The following is a 17,257-nucleotide window of genomic DNA, read 5'->3' on the forward strand; positions in this document are numbered from 1 at the left end:
GGAGACATTTCTTCACCCAAAGAGTGGTGAGCCTGTGAAATTCATTACCACTGGTAGTTGATAACAAAACATTGAACACATTCAAGAGGCAGCTAGATATAGCACTTGGGGTGAATGGGATCAAAGGTTATGGGGAGAAAGTAAGATTAGGCTATTGAGATGGTCGATCAGCCATGGTCGTGATGAATGGCGGAGCAGGCTCAAAGGGCCGAATGGTCTCCTCCTGCTCCTATCTTCTATGTTTCTGTAACAGTAAAGTGTTCCAAGATGCTTCAAGGGAGCATTGGAAAAATAAGTTGATACTGAGCCATAAAGAAAAATTAAGACAATCAAAGCTTGTGCGAAGAATTCAGTTTTCAGGACTGGGTTAAAGGAGGAAATAGAGGTATTCAAACAGGAGTATCTAATGAGAGGATTCCAAAGTTTAGGGCCAAGGCTTCTGAAGACAAAACTGTCAATGGGGAAGTGAGGACAATCAGAGATGTGCAGAAAGCCTGAGACTGATTTTGTCAGCCAAAGGTATAAAGGATATGAGGAGAAAATGCATAATTGGAATTAGATTATAGATTACGCATGATAATATTGAATGGAGCGACAGGCTCAAGGGACTACGCACATAATTGCTGTTCCTTTGTTTCTAGAATTGGAGGAGCTCAGAGATCTTGAAGGGTTGTAGGTTTAGCTTGTGTCCTTATCATCTTGTCTGCAGCTGGTCATGGTGCTGGGTGCCCACAGAAGTAAAGCTTTCCTGTTGGGCTCTCATCTGATTCTTGAGTTGCAGAATAAAATTGAGAAATGAATTCACACTCATTTTTGTGGCACTTTCATCAGCTCTGACCATTACAACTGCTTGATGCCCACAAAAATGTTCACAAGGTTTATTATCTATTTCATTCTGATTCTCATGCTACACCAGAGTGCTCCATTTTTAAGGAATGCTAAATAGCACTAAATTGCCTTTGCTGTTTGAGCCGGGAAGAAGAAACAACAGGGGAAAGCAGTGCCTGGAGACTTTGAACAATTCTCTCTTTGTAGTTAATTTTGTAAAAATTATGGTGAGAGAGCAGCATTATTGGAAACAAGTTGTAGCTCAATATCAGTAATCACAGTTCAGAGTCCATTCAGTGGGAAGCCTCACTGTCCATGCAGAAACGTGTCAGGTTGAATTGTACCTAATTATATCATTCACAAAACTTCAAAGACAGGAGAATGGATATTCAAGAAGCCTTCAGAGAATCAGTGGATCTCAAATACTCAGTTCTCATCACTGACTGCACACGTCTGATTTCCCTCATCATTGTCTGCATCTTTCTATGATAGTAGATTATGAAACTGAATAGATATTGTTCTTTCATCATCTTTTATTTGTTTAAATGAAAGAGTGATTACAATTTAAGGAATCATTATCAATTTAATTTCTTGCAAGAGCAGGTCACTACTAGGTCTGGTAAATTTTAGACATCATGTCCCATAGTGAATCATAGCTATGGGAGTTTTCTCTTCAATTTATTGAACATCTGCACATTCAGATAGATTAAATGAAAAATAAAACAGGAAAAGAGCCCAGAAGTTAATACAAAACACATTTAAAAAAATAAAAAGGCCCCTTTAATTGGACCTCATGAAAGTTGTCTCTATAAACAGTTGGATAGACAAATTCCATATTTTGAAAACAGAAGGAAAAGTTTTGCACTCCCTTGAGTTACTTGGGCAATGGTGAAAAACATGGGAGCAATTCATTGAAAATGGAAAAATTTCAGATTCTCAACTTCTGAGGAAAAAAAATTCTAATTTCAGTCAGTCAGTTCTAAACCTGAATAATGAGAAGTTACTACCTTATTCCCAGGTATTTGCATGCCATTATTAGATAAACTCACTTCATTTCTATGCAGCTCCCAATTTTCCTCTCCTTTTCTAAGAAACAAGACGACACCAAATCCTGTCACGGAAATCAGAGCTGCTACCTGGCAGTAGCTTGCCATTTGTTTGGGCAGCTATTCCTAGCAGGCCAAGGCACTGTGAGCGACAGCGGACATGTGAAATGCCCATTGTACATCTCTCAAACTTGAATGGCAGTGCACTCCCTTGAACATCTGATAGAAGGAAACATTCCCTCCAGTGGTCTATGTACTCTCACTCGCAAGGTGGTTATAGCTGTGGGTGATTTGTGCAGGGCAGGCCCTAGCTGCTGTGCCTTGGCTGTGGTTGAGAATATCGGTGACACCCAATGCCCCATGCCGTCAAGGAGTCAGTTTCTTGTGAGGGGTGAGCAATGCTTGGCCATTGCAACTTCTTTCAATCTTGGGATGTGTGAAGAGGCTGCTAGTCTCTCAAATGGGCACAACTTCACCAGTTCTGACAGTGACAAAGACCACTGGAGCAGACACTTCAAGAGTGCAAATGAAGATATATTTACAAAAGTGCAGAATTATTTACAATGAAGTGTTACCCCTGCAAATTGTGTTTGTTCAGTAAGACTTTTTTGCTTTGGTTCTTTCCATATGCCTTGCTGCAGTCTCGGCTTCCATAGTTGAATCTGATTTTTTAATTGAACCTGTTGGCCTGCAAGACCTGAGAGGTCAACCCTCTAGACATTTGGGCCTAGAAAGAGCCCAGGCCTGCAGAAAGTTCCCTGCCCAGATGCAGGCTCTCCCTCCCCAGCTTGGACCTGTCCAGGATTTGGGACACAGGCAGTGGCAGAATTCCAGTTTGTGGTGGCCCTAGGAGTGTGAGGTAGAAGAGAGAATGTAGTGACACTTACCACTGTGGAGCTCAGAAGATCATTCGACTTTTTCCTGCACTGTTGTGTGTTCTGTTTTGCCTGATACACAGCAGTGACCGAGGCTTCTCTCTCTCATTCTAGACTGGCTGGGTCTGGTGATGCGTTCTCTTATGGCAGTCAGCAGGAAAAAGGATGACTCTCTTCTCATCCACCCCATCCACCTAAAGTGCATGTGAACTTTCTTTTCTGGACCATGTCCTTGCTAATAATGGTGGATCACCACAATATGAAGCCCAATTACTGACTTGCAATGTCTGAAGTGCTGAGGGTCTGGGCCTTAATATGATGCCAGCGCATGAACAATATGAAGTCACGGCTGTAGTAAACATGTCCATCTCTTTTCTGCACAATTCCACAAGATAAACACCAAAGAAGCTAGTTACGTGATTAATAAGTTGAAGATTGCATGAGAACAGATAACATGGGGCATGACAGACTGGCTGCCATAAATCTCACTCGAAAAAATATTTGCCAAGAAATGGGAATATTTAGCCCAGAGTCTGAGTCAGTCTCTTAAACCTGGATTAGTGCTGGATGCCTTGATCACAAGGGAGAATTCAATAACTGGTACTAAAAATTGGGGTCTTTTAAACAGTTAATTGAGACCTGTACTTGTTATTCTTGGTTAAAATAGTCATGAAAAATGTTTCTTTTCTGTTCAATCAGTAAAGGATTGTTTACAGTTAAAGGTAGACAAATTTATCTTAATTATCCATGAAGGAATGGATTTAGAATTCTTGCCTCAGAAGTCCTCCAGCAAAACCTCCAAGAGTTAATTCTTATCTAATGCCCAACCAAAATATGTATATCAATTCATATTTCTCAAACTGTTAGGATCCATTGAGTAGGATGTGCTGTTACTCTAGCCCAAGTATGCAACTCCTCTGTAACAACAGATACAGATCTTCAAAACAATTCACTGCCTGTAAATACTTCTAGGAGATATGATAAGACAGTGCCCTTTCCCTTTGTAAACCAAAATTTTCAATCTAAAATGGCAGGAGCACAAATTAATTAACCAGTGACTGCAAATTTTCTGTTACTTAAGACTCTTTGGGGATCTGCTTGTCCATTTGATCAAAATAGAATTTTCGTCTTTCATTATTCTCTATAAGTAATATCTCTGCTAGCTTATTATAAAGCTTTAATGTTAATTATTTTTGCATTTCAGGTGGACCTTTTCCTTTCCATTACTTTGTTGGAACGTAATTCAAAGAACTTCTATGAATGCATCAATGGTTTGGAGCTCAAGCCTGAGTGTGTGAACATGCAAATATGTTGGCCTCAACCACAAAACTAATCAAAACCCTTCCTTTTTCACCTGGACCAGATAGTTCCTATCTTATAGACCTCTCACCCAACCATAACAGATATTGTTACTTTTATTCTGTTTAAAACCTCATGCTGTATTTCTTTGCCAAGTGACATTAAACACATTACTAAAGTTCTAAATTTGTGGAATTTAAACCGAATAGTATAATATTTGGTTCATAGATTAATATACTCCAAATTTAACTAATCATGAAACATTCAATTACCTATGTTGGGTCACTGGAGGATCCATTGGTGAGTATCATGGTTTACATGTCATGCAGCAGGTGAGGAACTCCTTCCCCTGGAGTACTCAAACTGGAGAAGTAGCACCCACCAAGATGCTAACCATTCCAGCATCTCTAACAAACCCAGGTGGAGGCCAAGTTCAAACAACTGAAGGACTGTGCAGAAACCTGAATGTCCACCCAGCTACCTCTAAAAACACCATCTGCCCAACTGTGTCAGTGTGCTTAGATGCAGCACTGGATGATTCAGACATCTAACATCCTAACATTCCAGAGTTGAAGAAAGTCATCCTCAGTTTTAATGATTTTAACCCAGTCACCTTGTTCCTATTTTTCCTAATCAATCAATTCAGAGATGTTATTACACACCTCTGGGGCAGCTGGGACTGGAACCTGGGTCACTTGGTCCAGGGATGGGGACACTACCACTGTGCCACAAGAGGGCCCCTATCTGGGTCACCAGTCACCTTGTTATAAGGTTTTGACACCACCCACTGCTCATGTATATATAATGGCAGTGGGAGGAGACCCTTAAATGCCATATTTGACACTTACAGATCTAATTGGCCTCATAAGCTTTCAGGCCACTTGGTAACTGCTGGCTGCAAGCAAAATCCTAATAGAAGTGGGTAGGTGACAAACACAGCAGAGCCATCACTACCTCCCTGTTATGTAATGTTCCATGGTCAATATGCCAACATATCATGTTCATGATATTATCACTGCATCTTAGCATATGATTTGAGGTCATAACAATCTATCAAACTTCAGATCAGTTAAGGCATGACGCACTACTGGACGCATGCTGGAATGTAATAGCATAATGTTACTGCAGACACTTAGAGATCTGAGGAATGTAATGTTTATACATAATAGTAATAATGTCGGTGGATTCTTCAGTACCACATTATCCACACCCAGTTGCTTATGTTATGAAAGACTAAATAAGCATCACCACAACAAATAAAACACCACACTGGATGCCACTTCATACTATGTTTGCAGCACTGCCCTCTAGAAGAAAAATACTCCAATAGCTATATAGTTGATCTTAAATTAATTTTCCAAATATCTATCAGACTACTGAGAATTTTGAACAAAAAAGGAGTTTCCCACTTCTATGCAGCATCAATCTTGTGACTACAGACAGCTGTACAGACCTGTAGATAGAGCATTAACCTCTTAGAAAATGGATCTAATTAATATTTGATTAGAATATAAGTTTTTTCAATACAGAAGGAATTTCTAAGATGCCTTAATAAATAGAAAGAACAACATAAAAAAAGGCTGTCAGGCACTTTTAAGCTTCAACACAATATAAGTACAATGCAGTACAGAAGCTGGAAAAATGCTTGGTTCCTGAAAATCAGTACATAAATAACAGTTTTTCACAACAGCAAATGCAGAGCCTATGTTCTTAAGGAATAGTCTTCAACTTTGCTGACAAAACCTTTGGGCCACACTGTTTAGGTCCAATCTTTTCTATGCACTGGACATCCAATGAGACCTCCACTGAATCACAACTATTCAAACAATATACGCAGTTCAATGTTACAGATCAATTGATAGATGATCCTGAGAAAAGAGCTTCAAAAATCTCACCTGTCATTGGTAAAGAGGATCTTCACAGAATTAGCACATCTGGTCTTTCCTAAGAGTCTATTGACCACTTTGTCATAAGATGCCACAGCAAAAGGCATGAGTGTGACTTTTCTGTAGATGATCTGTCAAAGAAATTAATTGAATTAGTCATCACATCATTCCCAACTAATGCTTTGGGAGGCATGTTTTGGGCAAGTCAAAGGGCCATACCATTGGCACATTACTTGAGGATGAATGCAAGTACAAAGCCATAATGAAACACCAACAATAATTACATGCAATAGGTCACGATTTCCCAAAGTGAGTTTGCAAGCTTAAATGTTGGTGTCTTGAGCTCTAAGGCAACAATGGCCATCAATGGAGCTCTAACCAAGTTAAAATACTTGTGCTCCCTCTTTAATAGACCTCCTCTTTCTCAGTTCTCACTGAGGGGTTGAAACAATTTTAAAGCTTCAAAATTGGATCACAATGTGAACAATTTGAGAAGTACTGATTTAGGTGCAGCCATCTCTAATTCTTTGCCTAGCAAAGCACACTAAACCAGTAGAATCTGTTACAGATGTGGTTTGAGCACCTACCCAAAATTTCTTGACATCTGTATAATATGTGACATGAAAGGACATTGGGCAGGCCTGTTCAAGATGTCTAACATTAACCAACAAGCCAGACCCCAGAACAAACCACACGAGACCAACAAGATATTACCATATCATAACACTGGCAGCAATGAAAGTGTTAAGAAGGCGTACACGTGAAACCAAATCAATAAGGTTCAGAGTTAACCAAGAGAAAGGAAAATTTCAGAAGACGGCTAAGTTTTCCATGTTGCAAACCTGACACACAATGTCAAAATTGACACAGGAGCTATTCACAGCATATAGCAACTGTGCATCCTGAAATATCTGTAGATCAGCAAATGGCACTTCAAGTACAGTTTATGAGATACATCATTAAATGATCACTAATTCTGTGCCCAGGTGGAATCATGCAGCAATGCCAATAGTAAGCTCCTCTTGACTTCCTGAAACCTACAAAGGTAATATCAACAGTCCAGCAATGGCAGAATTATTAGCAAGCACAAATCTCAATATAGTCCTAACATCTGGGAAATCATTTGGATGATACTGTGCCTGATCATTATCATTTGAGCTATCAGTTAGCCAAGACACATTTCAGCAGCACATGAATAGTATTATTGAGAATGCATCTCTATGTTGTCATTGGTACAAGAAATGCAGAGCACAACCATAATCTTCATTCATAAATGACAGCAATGTGACATTAAGGACAAGCATTTAACAGATCATAAATGCCAGGTCAATGTTAACCAGGTAAACTTCTTGGATCTATTTACTTTGCCCATGGGATCTGTACCAATCAAAGTTAGATTGAGGTAATTAAAAAATTTAAAATAAAGAGGATCTGCAACATTGCCTCAGAGCTTTTAATTTTCTCTCAATGCATATTCCCATCTTTGCAAACAAAATATTTTCTCTGCGAAATTTAAACAAGAAAGCTGTCTTCTATCTCTGGCAAGACAACTGTCGATACACTTTTGATCCTTTCAGCAAGTTTCAGTCAGAAAAATTCTATGACTCCAAGAAAGTCATGATTCTCCATAACGCATTGCAGAAAGGACTAGGTGATTATCTTTTTTAAAGACAAGAAACCTTTCGCTGTTGGTTCAAAAACCATGTTCTGTGCACAACTATTCCAATATAAGGCATAAGACAATAACTCTGGTATTCAGCATCATGCAAAACACATACTTATTTGACAAGAAATGCAACATCGAAACAGATTATATGCCATCTGATAGGATTTGCAGCAAACTGTGGAGTGCACCTACATGTTTGCAGTGACTACTTGTCAAGTTGCAAGGATATGACTTTGAAGTCCGATAAAAGCCAGGTAGCAGGATGATTTTATTTAATTTGTTGAACAGATTATCCAACTCACACAAGGTCTAATATGTTCATTTTTATCTACACAATGATGCTTTGGACTATGAAGCTGAAGATGTTCTCAGGGGTGATACATTGCCAATGTGAACAGATGCAATTAAGAACTGCCAAAAGTGAGCAATTATAAAAGTTGCAAAAGATCATTATTCAAGGATAGCCTGTTGGTCTTAAAGATGTTTCTGAGACGATTCCTTCATTTAGGACATTCAGAGATGATCTTTGTGTATCACAGCAAGTCATTTTCAAGGGCAAATAAGTCCTGATGCCAAAACCAGTAAGGCAAGTCATCATTTCCATGTCACACCATGGACACAAGGGTATTGAATACACAAGCTGGCTAGCATGTGAATCTGTGTATGGGCCAGGGATGAATCAATGAGTTCTGTATGCATGTGAGTCATGCCAAATGTATCAACCCCAACAATGAAGGGATTCTCTATCTCTATAGAATGGTCCATCTATTCCTGATGAAAGCAGCAACAGGCATATTCATAGTGTACAGGAACAATGTATCCTGGTGATGGCTTCCATCTCTAAATTCCCCATTCTTTGGCAATTTAGTAATACAGAAAATGCAATGAAAGCTGATACAATTGACTCTATTTTCACTTTATCTGGTATCCTGGAGCTAATAGTATCAGACATTGGACTGCAGTATACTGGTAAACCATTTCAAAACACATCTCCCAAGTGAAGAGTGACAAATATCATATTGTCACCCCACTGCACAAATGGCCCAGCAGGATGTATAGTACATACCATCCAATTAATGAATATTAAGTATCAAGCAACAAATCAAGATTTACACATTGCATTGTTGCATTTTCAAGCAACTTCAATAGAGAAGAGGCTACCACCTTCAAAACAGCTAATGTTTGGAAGGTAAATGCAAAGGACTTCACCCAGAAATCAGTTGTTTAACTATTCTGAGACTCAGGACATTCTTCTCCAAAGACAGAGGAGAATGAAACACATTCACAATAAGCAAGCAAGTAGAGAATGATAAAAACTATGCACTGGGCAGAGTGCGCATAGAGATACAACCACAAATACAATTACAAATAGTTGGATACCAGTAAAGATTTCAAAATTATGTAATCAAATCATACAACATCATTACTGATCATGTTAAATTGCAAGGGAACAGAAGCCAGAACATACCAATCATGCATAGAGAGATTGAGGAAGATCAGACTGGCAATGAGATTGTAGTGATGTTGAGTGACAGCAACCGGCAGCAGAACAATCAAGTTCATCAAACAATTAAAACAGAGACCAACGCAGACCTCTTTAGATATTTTGAATGTACCTCTCGGATATACGGTCACAGGATAAGGATGCATTATCAAACTTACGAAGTGTTACACTGAAGTTTGCAGTGTTAATCTTGTGAAATCTGTTTGGCGAATTTTCAGATTGACAACACATGTCCATGTCCAACATAGATATCTGATTGACAGGTTTCTTTTTTTGAAAAAGGATGTTGTTGTGTTATGTCTCACGGTCAGTATGTGACTATACCTTCAAGCAACTTGCTCATAATATCATCACTGCATCATAGCATGTCACCTGAACATACAAAGATCTCAGACTCCATCTTATCTCAGTTCATTTGAATTCTACTAAAAGCATGCTTCTCTATCATAATGCAGTAGTTTAATATTAGCACATGCACTTATGTTTCTAATAGAAAATAATGTCTGTACACATTAGCTAGTTGTTCTAAATGTCTGGTGGATTTATCAATACTATGACATCCATATCCAATTTCTTATGTCACAGGACTTAGCAAAAGCATTGTCACATCAAGTTAGAAACCTTGATAAATGTATGCATTCCAAAACACACCAAGCCATCCCTAGAGTGAGAAAGGAAAGTAAAATTCCGGCCAAAGTGTAATTTGTGTCTATAAAATAAATACATTATCTCATTCTCTGAGGCTCCTGTTCGAAAAGTTGAAAGTAACAGAAGGAGAACATACAAAATGCTAAACGGACGACCTGTATTTATTTGGCATCTTTGCAATAGTGAAACATCCCAAAGCATTTACAGAAATGTTATAAAATAACTATGCTTCAGAATGAGATGTTAGGTTAGGTGACCAAAAGTCTGGTCAAAGGACATTTTGAATACAAATAATTTATTTTTTTTTGTATCTATGCATAAAGGGCAATTGACCAAAGAAAACTAAATGTGATGTCATACAGCATAATCTACCTGTAGTCTGTTCAGGCTACTGTTCCCTTTTAATTTATACAGTGAGCATGACAACATTGTTTCACAAAAAACAGCATAAGTGAACATTTGGAAATTGGTGTAGATTCTGTGTAATTATGCACTAAGACCATGGGGAAAGCCCTCTTGTTGCAATGTGCAAATCCTTATTTGAAACCTTTGCCTTTTACTCTATTTGTAGTACGCCTGGGGAACATTTCCTCTGCATAGAGTCTAATTGTAGAAAAATATAAGTCTATTTGTAAACAAAATAAATGAATCACATTAAAAACAACATGGACAAGATAAATGAGTTGACGTTATGAGTTTGGATGTTCATCCAGGATAATATTCATCCAATTTGAAATTCGAGCGTTATCTTGGTTGGTTGGTTTTCTGTAGAGGTTGACAAGTCTTCCATTTAAGTAGGTGATGAGAAAAGTATGTATGAGTTTCAGAGTTGTTTATTTGACCTTCATTTGACCCATTACCCACAGAAAGAAGCAAGAAACAATCTAAGGCTCTATATCATTGACTATACTGACTAGTCTGTTCTAAAATTCACCCAAACCTGTAAAAGTGTCACTTCACAACAGCTTCTAACTATGCTGACCCTATCTGAATGTCGTAAGTTTCTACATCACAGATGAAGAGTTGATCTATATACCATCACTACCTGCTACACTCTCTAGGGAATAGAAGATTGTTGCAGCTCAAAGTAACATTGTGTTTCCAATTTTTTTTAGAAAATATACAAGGGAATTGTATAATCCAAAGCTTCTAATTCATTCATTAGTTGTTCTGTTCACAATTTAAATAATTGCAATAAAATATTGCATCGAGGCTTGGAATGATGCCATAAGTAAATGGTACAAATCCATAAAGACCAAGAAGGTATGGAAAACAAAAAGTGCTGGAGATCACATCTGGTCAGACAGCATCCATGGAGGGAAAGTGAGCTTACGTTTCAAATCTAAATGATTCTTCATCAGAGCTTAAATGAAGTGTGGAAGACTGAGCATTTATACAATAGTTGGGGGGGTGTTGGAGTGCTGGAGGAGAAAAGATGTTGATAGGTCAGATTAAGTGATTGGAATTTGAGAATGGCAGAACATTAATATGTCTAACTGCCAGGCTTGAAAGAACAAACAGTCTCACTGGGCTTGGGGGGAGGGGAGAGATGTAGGATTGAACAAAAATCCCTATCATGTAAAATACTGGACCAAAACCCTGGACTTTTCAAAAACTTCTAAAAAATTAAAAAAAAAAGTCAGCTGGGCTATGCTCTGGGAAAAATACACAGTAACAGAGGTGGCTGCTTGGAACCTTTGTTCAGTCCAAAAATCCAAATTACACCTCGACTCTAAGAGAAAAATCCACCAGACCTAACACTCTAGACTGAAAGATAGTAGGAACTGCTGATGCTGGAGTCTGAGATAACAAGATGTAGAGCTGGATGAACACAGCAGGCCAGGCAGCAATTTTCTGAAGAAGGTTCCAGACCCGAAACGTCAGTTTTCCTGCTCCTCTGATGCTGCTTGGCCTGCTGTGTTCATCCAGCTCTACACCTTATTAACTCTATACTGAAAACTAACCTCTACCCCTCGGGCTACCCTAGCCCGGACATTATGGAACCTTTACCAATACCAAGGCATTCAATTTCAACTAGTATTCATTCAGAGAGACATCGGGCATTCAACCTCAATCAAAATACATTTGCATGTACTCTTAACTGTTAGGAAGCCAATTGACCTCAAAGGGAACACCAATAACACAATGGCAAGCACAGATTTGGTGCGAAGATGACAGGCCCACAATTAGTATAATTGCAGGCCCTATTCTCATCTGAAAGAGCTATCTCCCCGCAGCTACTGTTAGGAGATGGATCCCAAAGAGCTATCTCCCCAAGAGCTATCTGCACTGCTATCTCCAGAAGAGGGATCCTGACAGCAATTCCAAAAACTCCTAACACAGGCCTGTTCTGTACCAGGGGAACCAACAGCAACCGACCACAACCTGCAGACTTAAGAACTGACAACGTCTGAAAACTACTGACCCAAATGACGCCACAAGGCCTCAGGCATATCCTCAGGTGACAACTGGCCCACAAAACCAACCCAAAGTAAGGAAAACCAAGTACTCACCTGATAAATCCAGACTGAGGGCATACACTGTCCAAAGATTTTACTGAGGCACCGGGTATGGCAAGCAGGAATGGCCAGCTGTATTTCAAAATCATGTTTTCCCCAGTGGTGAGTTTAAACTCCCAAGACCCCAAAGTATCCAACCTAGCTAGCAGGGAGGGGAAGGTGGGTGGTTACAGTGCAGGGACCTCAACGGTAGGAAGCCTGATAAAAGTTTCTGTGATTAAAACTATTGTTTAGCTTCTAATACTGTTTAACCTGTGCTTAATTTAATAGTGTATTTAATTACTGCCCTCTGTATAATTGATTTGTCAATTTCACTATTTATTACATTTGCCTTTATTTCTTGTATTATGCTGACATTTTGTATTTAAATAAATGCAGAGATTCTTTTGCTACGAAACACCTGTCTACTGCCTTCTTCATTTCACATTCCTAAATAAGTCCGGTGTCAGAACTGGGGATCTAGGGGTGATTCGAACCACCTAAAAATCAGCAAATTACTGATCGCAAACCAGTTCCCTACAGAGAAGACATAGTGACAGAGAATGTAACAAGCAAAGCTAAAAGAAAAGGAAGGATTGGGTTCACAATTTGAAGGTGTTGAGCCCAGAAGGTTTTAAAGTGCCTAATCTGAAGATGAGATGTTGTTCCTCCAGTTTGCGCTGTGATTCACTGGAGCAGTGCAGCATGCCGAGGACAGACAAGTGGGCATGCGAGCAGGATGCTGTGTTAAAATGACCGGATACAGGAAGGTCAGGGTCATGCTTGCACATGGAGACCCACTATTACATAAATGCTACCCCCTCCATACTTCACTTGAGCTCTGATGAAGAGTCATCTGGACTGGAAACATTAGCTTGCTTTCTCTACAGGGATGCTGCCTGACTTGCTGTGATCTCCAGCATTTTTTGTTTTCAGTATAGATTCCGGCATCTGCAGTAATTTGCTCCTTTAAGACCAAGAGGGTTGCAGATTTGAGTCTCGGTCTGTACTGAATTGGCTGATCTCATTTGGAGCAGTAGTGGTGGTACTTTGGTAGGCTACAGTAAAATCAAGCAAATTTCTACTCCTGATGGGTATCTGGCAACCTGAAACATAACACATTTTTATATACTAGATACAAGACATAATCAAACTTATTGTCACATTACAATTCTATCTTTATTCATGAGAATGATTTGAGGACCTGGTTATAATTAAATAGATTTAGATGTAGGTTTGTTTTAAAGCAAGTATATTGGCAAAGGTTAAAAAAAATCTTAGAGTACAGTCATTGAAAATACACATCCAAATCAGATAGATCAGTTTGTCACAATTCACAGTCTAGTCCAAACTATTATAATTAGGGTCAGTGTCCTGGCATGGCAGTCTTGTCCCAGTGTAAATGGTTCATCCTCATGTGGAGGCCTTCTTCATCTTTAGCGTCCAGGTATTCCAGCAGCCTGGAAGGTAGTCTCGCCAAGAACGGAGGTCTCGGCCCAGCATGGCAATCTTCTTCGGCGGAGACTTCCAACCCAGTATGCCAGTGAGCTGGTGTGGCAGTCTCACCCAGGCTGCGTCTTCGGGGTATTCCATTGTTCCCTAATCAGCTTTCCCCAAGCCCAGGAGTCATTAACTGAACTATGATGAATTTTGTCTTAATTTTACTTTTCTTTTCTTAGGTACGTATGACTTCTGTCATTGACACAGGCACCGTGGTGGAATGACTTATCAAATGTTTCACTGTATTTTTCATGTAAAAGTACACGTGACAATAAATTTCTATTCTAATTGCCTTTGTGTTCATGCATCTTGGTATATTGAAGAGACTGAAGGAAATGTAAGCAACATCTCACAGGTAGCAGAACACCCTGCATAGGAAAAATGCTAGAGATCGCAATGGGTCAGACAGCATCCATGGAGAGAGAGCCAGCTAATGTTTCGAGTCTAGATGACTCTTCATCAGAGTTTCTTGCTCTCTCTCTCTCTCTATGAATGCTGTCTGACCCACTGCAATCTCCAGCATTGGTTGTTTTCAATACAGGCTCCAGCATCTGCAGTAATGTTCTCCTACACTATGCACAGGGATACCACTGATGCGTCCGTCCACAAAGAAGCAGGTTAATTTTATTTCTTCCTGACAGAGACTTGCAGTGGAAGGATTGAAATGGACCAAAGGCTTTCCCACTGTGTAGGCTGCCACTGAATCCATGCAAATTGCCTTGCATATGTATCATACGAATTTTGCATTTTCATGAATCAGAAGAGATTTTAATTTCTCAGTGTATGAGCAAAGGCTATTCCTCATAAAGGTGAATGCTCATTATCTACTATGATAGAGGTTACCACCAATGACATGGTTCATGTTTCCTGTCCAACACCATACAGACATGCAAGTAGTTTACCATAAGAGCCATGCTATAACACTGCATTTGATTCCTGTCTCACTCAGACCAGGTGCAGACCCGTTTTTTATTCTAACCTCTAAAATGCACACAGCGAGCGAATATCCCATTTATTCTCAAAATGTGACGGTCAGCATGTTAAGTGGTAACTAAACTCATTCCTTACTGTTCAGCTAACCGACTGAGTTGCACACTTTCTCCTAGCGTGGAGGTAGCTATTACGAGGGGGCATAGTTTTAAAGTGAGTGGAGGTAGATATAGGGGAGACGCCAGAGAATGGTCGGGGCGTGGAATGCATTACCGGAGAGGGTAGTGGAGTCGGCCTCATTAGGGGCATTTAAGAGGCTATTAGATGGGCATATTGATGATAGTATAAAGGTAGGGGTGGAGGTTAGATAGACTTTAGGATTAGGGTAAAAGTTCGGCACAACATCGTGGGTCGAAGGGCCTGTACTGTGCAGTACTGTTCTATGTTCTATGTTCTATGTTCACACCAATCAGTTCACTAATATTTGACAGACCGAGCATGAGCACATTTTGCAGCCTATCACAGGCCTTGACATTGGCATCCCAGGTTGCTGGAAGGTGCTGACCATCAGAGCCTGGCAGATTCTGGGGTCCTGTAGCTACATGTTAAAACCTACTCCTTGGGAGATCCAGCAGCAAGAAGGTAAACGATATTTATCTTCTTATTGCAAGGTTGCGGTCAAGGGGAGAGGGGGTTAGTTGCAAGGGCACAGAGTTGGCTTTCAGAGATTACTCCCCTTGCCCCTCCATCCATGGCTCTAATTGGCCCAGATTGGGGTCATTGGAGCTCTGCTCAATTTGGCAGTCACATTTCTCAGTTGGAAAAATAACTAACGATCTTTCTAATCAGGAAATTGAAGGTATTGTGGCCCCTACCTGACCACTAATCAACAAACTGAGGGCCTTAATTGCTGGCAGTTTGAGAAAGATCCCATGGACCTTCTTGCCCAGAACTAAATTGGTGAGGCAGTGAGAAGGGGTTGAGCATTTCTCCAGTGCCAACTTACTGAATCATTTCCACTTCTCACCGGCTCCAGGGAGCGGTGACTTCTGCCCACAGTGTTCCTTTCTGAGCTGGTTATTGCAAGTGTGAGATTGAGTAAACATGCCTCATCTTCTTTGTTGTCTTCCTCTTCTGCCAAGGAGAATTCTCATTCTTTGCATCTGAAATGAAAAAGGAATGTTTGCTAACACCAACTACCATCTCTTTGTGAAAGAGTATGAGGGGCAAGGCAGAAGTAGGAAAGCAATCAGTATGCAGCTGCCTTCATCATTGATCTCTCACCAGCCCAGTAATGACATGATGGCCAACACTGCCTCCACCCCTAGTGTTTAAACATGCAAGCTTCTGCTTGTCTGTTCTTTGCTCCTGTCCACTGTTATGTGTGATGATCTCCTGCAAGAAAGGGGAAAGTGTATAAGTAGTTGCCCTGCAATATGTTTAGGTGATGTGTCTGCCATTCTTAAATTGCTGCCTGTATTTATGCTGGCTCTGAGTGTGAAGGTGGGGGTGAAGCATACAAATCTATTGAATGTGGAGACTTGAGCAATGGAAGGTTATGATAAGGGGATCCCTAACATGGTTCTTAGGAGGAAGAGGACATAATGATAGCATAAATACAGAAAATGGGACAGCTGAGGGTCCTGCCAGTAGTGGGAAGGAATCTCCTTATAAAACATTTGCAATGGAGGTTGAAAAAAAGGGGGCCATTACAGGAAAATAGAGTCCTTACAGAAATGGGTTTGAAGAAGAACAGACTAAGTAGGTTCAAGAGTATTTAGGCTGACAGTAGATACTGATTATCTCCCAAAATAGAGGATCTGATTTTAACTGTGTAACTGATGAATTTTGAATGAATTAAAGTGAAGCCTGGAGATAGGGAAGTAAGAAATGAACCATGTTAAGGAGAAGGAAAAATGGAAATTAGAACTAAAATTGAATAAATTTCCCAATTCAGGTATGAATAGGAAACTGGATCAAAACAGCCATTAAAGTACAGGAAAAAGAGGTTAGGGAGTAGATCTAAATTGACTGGAACAACAGACATTCTACAAAATCTTCATAAATCATACATAGTTATGAACCATATGGATGCAAGAATAATTAATTTATATTTGGAGAAAGTGATTGGAATCAAAAGAGAACTTGCTCAACAAGTTTAGCCAAGCAGAGCATAATATCCATTTTAGGATAATTGCTAGAATCTTTGCTAGAAAAGAAAATATAGAGTTGAAAGTTCCTGGTTTTGTTTTTCTTTTAACGTTGGGACCATTTCTGGATTGCAATCCAGATTGCTAAAGCAACAGGCCAAAGAACAGAGAAGCAAAATTCTGAGGATGGTAGAAATCAGAAATTATATCAGGAATTGCTAGAAATATTGAGCAAGTCAGGCAACATCGATAGAGAGAGAAACAGGTTTAATATCGCATAAAGTTGAAACATTGGGCCGAATCTCCCAGTCCAGGGGGAGGTGAACAATGACAGGTGAAGGAATTTAATGGGGTTAGGGTTCACTCAACAGCTGGATACACTTTAAACAACTAACATCTCTAAGTTGAAAAGCAGGTCAATCTTCCT

General features: G+C 39.7%; 1 long non-coding RNA gene across 1 annotated transcript in view; it reads left to right on the top strand.

The window, feature by feature from the left end:
• Positions 1–4,234, top strand: part of LOC125483949 — a 90,292-nt gene extending 86,058 nt beyond the window's left edge. The window contains exon 2 of the long non-coding RNA XR_007262816.1: positions 3,954–4,234. This is a non-coding gene — a long non-coding RNA (uncharacterized LOC125483949). The remainder of the gene's footprint in view (positions 1–3,953) is intronic.
• The last annotated feature ends 13,023 nt before the right edge of the window (positions 4,235–17,257 follow it).

Source organism: Rhincodon typus, chromosome 9 (genome assembly GCF_021869965.1).
Source record: "Rhincodon typus isolate 14 chromosome 9, sRhiTyp1.1, whole genome shotgun sequence".
In the NCBI taxonomy this organism is placed as follows: domain Eukaryota; kingdom Metazoa; phylum Chordata; class Chondrichthyes; order Orectolobiformes; family Rhincodontidae; genus Rhincodon; species Rhincodon typus.